This window comes from Quercus suber, unplaced genomic scaffold (assembly GCF_002906115.3).
Source record: "Quercus suber isolate HL8 unplaced genomic scaffold, Cork oak 2.0 scaffold_444, whole genome shotgun sequence".
NCBI classification, from domain to species: domain Eukaryota; kingdom Viridiplantae; phylum Streptophyta; class Magnoliopsida; order Fagales; family Fagaceae; genus Quercus; species Quercus suber.
The window spans coordinates 257,280-263,700 of record NW_027069895.1 but is presented as its reverse complement, the minus strand read 5'-3'; positions in this window follow the sequence as shown (position 1 = coordinate 263,700).

Below are 6,421 nucleotides of genomic sequence, written 5' to 3'. Positions count from 1 at the left end.
CAGTAGGCAATGACATATGGCCAATTTATTTTGAGTATTTGGCCAAATATTAAATATGGACTGTATATGATGACATTGACATATAGCCAATTTATTTTGAGTCTTTGGCTATAATGCTATGTAGGTATTGACATATGGACAATGTGGACATTGACATATTACTAATGAAGTAACTAAATATGTACTAGTTATTTTATTTTGACTTGTACAATTTATTTTTTTAATCTTGTTTGTATTTGATGGGTGTTTGTAACAAGTTACAGCTTAGTTTGAGGCTTTGAGCACTAGAGAAAATTTTTGCTCTAGATTATTTCTGGATTTATGAATCTGTGTTGACAGGTTGTGTTTGTGCAAATGTATTTTGGACAGGTTATGAATTTATAATAGGTTGTGATTTATGAATTTGCTATATATGTGTTGTATTTTTGGATTTATGAATCTATAACAGGTTATTATTTTATTTTTTTTTGTGGAAGAATTTGCTATTATGTGTATTTCTGGATTTATGTTGAGTAAAAGCAGGTTGTGATTATGTGTATTTCTGGATTTATGTTGAGTAAAAGCCTGGATTTATGTTGAGTAAAAGCAGGTTGTGATTATGTATATTTCTGGATTTATGTTGAGTAAAAGCAGGTTGTGATTATGTGTATTTCTGGATTTATGTTTGAGTAAAAGTAGGTTGTAATTTTTTTTTTTTTTTTGTAAAATGTTTTATGGACGTGTAAAAAGGCCCAAAAATGGCCAAAATAATAAAGGCCCGAATCTGGGCTATAAGGGCCAAAACAGAAAGCTAAAAAAGACCCAAAGATGGCCATTGCCAAAATAGAGAAGGCCCGAATCTGGGCCACAACTAGTTCCTAACAAAGGCCCAAAACAGGTTTTTGAAAAAGACTTAATGGTTCCTAACAAAGGCCCAAAATAGGTTTTTAGAAAATACTTAATTAGAGCATAAAAGACCATAAAAAAGAGACTTGAATACTGCATTTTTTTTTTTTTTTAAAAAAAGCCCAAACAGAAAAGTTTTAGAAAAAAAAATCGAAGGCCCAACTGGCCCAAACTCCAGGCCCAAAAACCGAAACCGAAACAAACCGAAACCGACGGTTTTTCAACTATTTCGGTTGGTTTCGGTTGAGATTTTCAAAAACCGAAAATTTTGGTTTTGGTTGGCCGGATTAGAAAAAACCGACCGAACCGAACCGATTACAGCCCTAGTCATTTCCCAACACCTTAAAGGATGGGAGTGTAATTACATCTAGTTTTATTATACATATATTGAGTTACGAAATATTTCATTTGCATCTTGATTTGTTTTTAAAGTATTTTGGTTTCAAATCTACAATATGATAAGAAAATGGTATAAACATAAAGAAGAAAAAAATCAAACTTTACTATCACACATTTTTATTCCCACAACCCCCCCCCCCCCTCCACACACAAATTCTTGACTCTATCACTTATGTGGATATCAATAAAATGTGGATATTGTGCATGAAATTACGGACATTGTGGTTATCACACATTTTTATTCCCACAACCCCCCCCCCCCCTCCACACACAAATTCTTGACTCTATCACTTATGTGGATATCAATAAAATGTGGATATTGTGCATGAAATTACGGACATTGTGGTTGTATTTGGCATTAGCTGAAAAATGCAGTTTTTTTTATTACTAATTAGCTAATTTTTGCTTCATGGGTCTCATTGCACTTTTTGGCACTATTCATGAGTCTTATTGTACTATTTTAGCTAACTTTTAGCTTTATCTACAATATTTTTAGCAAAAAGTTTTCAATTTTAACTAAATAAGCTGTTCCCAAATGAACGCTATGTGTATGGAATATATATTAATAAGTATGACGAAAGAAGAGAGTTGTACTTTTACCATTGCTTTTTTAATTTTTTTAAAGAAAGACAAAACCATGAAAATGAGCTATTCTAAACGAACCTTATGTATGTCACTTTGTTTCTTGTCAAAATTCTAGATGAAGATGACAAATTAATTTCATGGCAATAAAAATTAGGAGATGTTATTCGCCATGTGCCTTTTCTCTAGCCAATGGCCGACCTATGATTGGTACTCCCTGGCTTAGGTTATCAATCACTAAATTCCACCCAGCAGTGGCTAAGAAATGTTCCAATCACTTTGTGTGATAGAATTTCCAACTGGGGCGCCCAGTTGTTCACTAGCAAGCCCCATATGCTTTTCCTTATCGGTTTTGAAATCCTTCTGGTAACAAGTATGCTCTGAATTCATCATTTATGTCAAAACCAATAGGTGGCCTAATGATCCAAATGAATGGCATTCCACTCTCTTCCAAAGCAATAGCAAGTTCCATGATCATGGGAATAGCACCAATGGTGTTTTAGAACTGAAATCTCCTGGTGCTAGTTTAGCCATTCTATGCTTTGTTCTACCGAAGACTAAGCTTTTTTTCCAAAATTTTTGGCCGATAATACGTGTATCATAGATTTAGTGGTAGATGAAATCATGGCTTGAGGAAGTTCAAGACCAATAGCCCAAACTGATAGCTTTATATATTTTCTCAAAACTTCCAATCCTAGAGGCTCAAGTTCTTCTACTGTATTACAAAACCACCCATAAGAACTAAAAGAAAGTGATAAGTGATAACTATGACTAAACTAACCTTAGTGGGATTAATTTAGCCAAGATTAATTGGCCAAAAGGATAACTACAAAATTAACCATAATTGTTTTTAATGCCCATATGCTTGATTGTAATTCCATTTCTAAATTAAATCATTGATGTTTAGTGGAAAATATTAAAAAGATTATATAATCAATAAATAAATTTGTAAAAATCCTAATGGTCTGATAGAATTAATTTTTTTTTAATTTTATCTATATATATATATCTTTTGAAGGGTTTGTGTTTGTAAACATAAAAATATGTTTATGAGTACAACAATATTTTTTTTATTTATGTTTCTGTTTATACTCTAGGAGTTCAATCCATGATGATGAGCATTTGCTTACTCTGTTCCATATGAACATGTACCCATTTATTCTGAGTAATGGGACATAATTCAAAGAACTAGGAGTCAATGCCGTGCACCACACTGTAATGTGTGTTATTTATCTCTTTTAGTTTTTACAATGTGTTGATTTTTTATTCTTAGATTGTCATTGTATCATAGGATTCAAATTACTAGTGTCTAATGCTAATTGTGACACATTTCATTATCTTGCTTTTTTCACCTACATTGGGTCATATACGGTTGGGGAAGGTAAGAAAGGACACATTTAATGCTTGTGATTTGGTTATTTTTAATAGGGCAAAATAATAATTTTTCCTTTTAATAGTTTATACTTTGGAAGAACATTGTGTGTTTTTTATGTATTTGGGACTTGCATTCTTCTACTTTTTTATTATTATTTATGGATGAATTTTAGTTCAAATCATTTTGAAAAACATTCATATCAAGCCATCAACTAAGGAAGGCCTTTGGTGCGGGAGTACAAATGCATTGTATTTTCTAGGCAGTAGGAGTTTGGTAAATTCTATTCCAAATCCTACCACAATGTTCATTCTATTTTGTTATTGTAAATTTAATTTTTATACCCTATAATTTTGGGGCAGTCCAAATAAAATCCTATAATGTCAGAAGTAACAAGTTAAGCGTTAAATTTTTAAAGGTAAAAATACCATTTTGGTCCCTATATTTTGGGGCCATAGTCAACTGGTCCTAATAACTTTTTTAGATTGTTTTTAATTATATAAGAAAGGAGTAGTTGTTGAAGTTGAAACCAAAACAAGGGAGAACATAAATAAAATCAACTCAAATGTGGACTTTACTTAGCTCCTAATGGCTCCAAAGGTGGCTTTGGAAGCATCTTGTATGTATATGTGTGTGTGTGTATTAAATAAATTTATTTGTAAAAAGCCTAAATAAATTCACATATAGATAGAATTATTTATTTTTATTTTCTATTTGGGATAATTACACATAACCCATCTGTGGTTTGGGCGAAAATCACTTTGCCTACCCATGGTTTGAAAAGTATCACTTAACCCACCTGAGGTATGTTTCCGTCACTCTTTGTAACCCACCTCGGTCTCTGCCATTACAAAAACACCTTTTAACCCCAAAACAGAACATAACGAGAATCAAAACACCCAAAACTCAAAAACTATTTGAGAGAGAGACCCGAGGTGCGATCAGCTTGTTCTTCGTGGTTTGGAGCATCTGGAGGGGGAGAAAACACTTGGTTTGCATCATCGAAGTTAGGCAAGGTATATGTGACTGCTGTTCATTGCGACCCACCCACGTATTTGTGTCTGTTCTTGATTTAGGGTTTCAAATTTTGTTCAAGTGCAAACTTACTGTGTGAAAGTCTAAATTTGTACTTCTCAAGAATCATGTTATGTTAATATGTTTTCATCAAGTGGTAACTTCTCGGGTTCATGTGGACATATATGCAATGAGCAGACTTGTGTTTTGAGAACAAGTTTGAGTTTGTACAATTTTGGGAGGAGGTTCTTGGGTTGTAGCCAAGGAGAGGGAGAGAAAGGCTCAAGCTATCTTTGCAAAAGTTAAGGAAAAAGCATTGTTTGCCGAAAAGAAGCAGAGAATGTGGAAGTCTGCATGCATTTTGTCATGGATCTTTTTTGTTATTGTTATGTTGTTGTGTTTTGGCTCAATTGAGTTCTCTGGAGTGAAGCGACCTAGATTGTTGCCTTGAAGTAGTTAATTGGTTAGTAGAGATAGTTATGGCAATGGTGTTAATGAATTTGCATTGTAATAGCACTAGCCTACTGATGTAATGTTTTGATGTGTCAATGAATGAAGAATTGGTCAATTAATGAGTATTTTGTGCATACCATAACAACCATTCAATGGAAGAATTGGTCAATTATACTGGTCAATTATCAAGAATTTGCATTGTGAATGAAGAATTGGTCAATTATGAATGACCTGTGCATACCATAACAATAAACTTGGAGGTCAATTATCAATGACCTGGTCATACCATAACTTCCATACACTATATTGGAAAAATATACTGTCAATTAGTTTGAAAATAATGTAATTTAGTTTGAACAAATAATGTCAATTGAATGGAAATTATGTCAATTATCAATGACTTGTGATTTAGTTTGAACAAATAATATCAATTATCAATGACTTGTGCATACTGCAACAACCATTCCACAATAACAACTTCGATACAATCTATATTGGAAAAATATACTTGGACACAGTTTGTAGTAGTAATAAATAAATTTCCATATAATTTAGTTTGGACAAATATTGTTCCATACAAACTGTAATACCACAACTTCCATATAACAACCTGGAGTGTATTGTACTTTAATTACAAAAAAGCACATTCCAAGGCCAGCTACATATATATACACATACATATAATTGCTCAAAACAAGGTGATTGTTTTTGACACTAATTGATAATTACAAAAAGCCAACAGTGGTCTTCACAAAAAAACAAAAAGGCCCACATGTTCCCACTAGCTTTACTCGCAATGCTAGCATGCGTACCCACTAGCTTCATTCATTTCTTGCCTTTACTTTTTCCTCTTTCCACCCACTGAATTCATTTTTGGTGGCCTTTGTGCAGCAAGCTGTCCTCTAGTCCTCACACCACCAGTGCTCCTATTTGCATGCGAAGGCTACAAAATAAAAAATAGATCCACTTGTTAAAAAATATCCCAATCTATACAACCATCCAGGAAAGAGGTTAGTCAACCAAGTTACTTGTGAAGAACTTGGTAAGGTATCCCAGGTCTCCTTAGGTGTGTGAGACTCTGGCTGTGAGGAAGAGAACCATCCTGCTCTCCTGTGAGATGGCTTAGGTTGATTTCCTTGCTGTGAGGATGATGAAGGCTGAGTGGCAGACATCATGTTGTAGGTCTGGGTAGGTTGTTGGGATGGTGGCCTTTGTGCAGGCTCAGGTGCAGATCTAGGTGCAGGCTTAGGTGCAGATCTAGGTGCAGGCTCCCTTCCTCTTGCCTGCAACAAAACCCAGTTTCAATACAGTGTTTATTGTAAGTTTAAAAACAAGTTTTTTTTTTTTATTTATTTATTTAAATCCTAATTACTTACAGCCTTTTCTCTTGCAAGTCTCTGTCTCCTCTGCCATGGTGTCTCCCCAGTGATGCCAGCCTTGCACCCTCTTGAGTTATGCCCCTTCTTTTTGCATTTCCCACATGTTACAGGTTTGTTCAGCCTACTTGCTTTGTAAGGGTTCCTAGGCTCATCAAAAGCCATCTTTCTTTGCTTGGGTGGTCTGCCTGGTGTTTTGTATATGTGAGGTGCTAGGAGAGCAGGCTGTCCAGTTTCAGCCCATTCTGACTGGCTAGGCATGGGAGGAAGTACCTCCTTGTATATCTCCATGTAAGTTTCTTTGAAGTAGCATGGATGGGTATAGTCTTCTGGTGTCTCA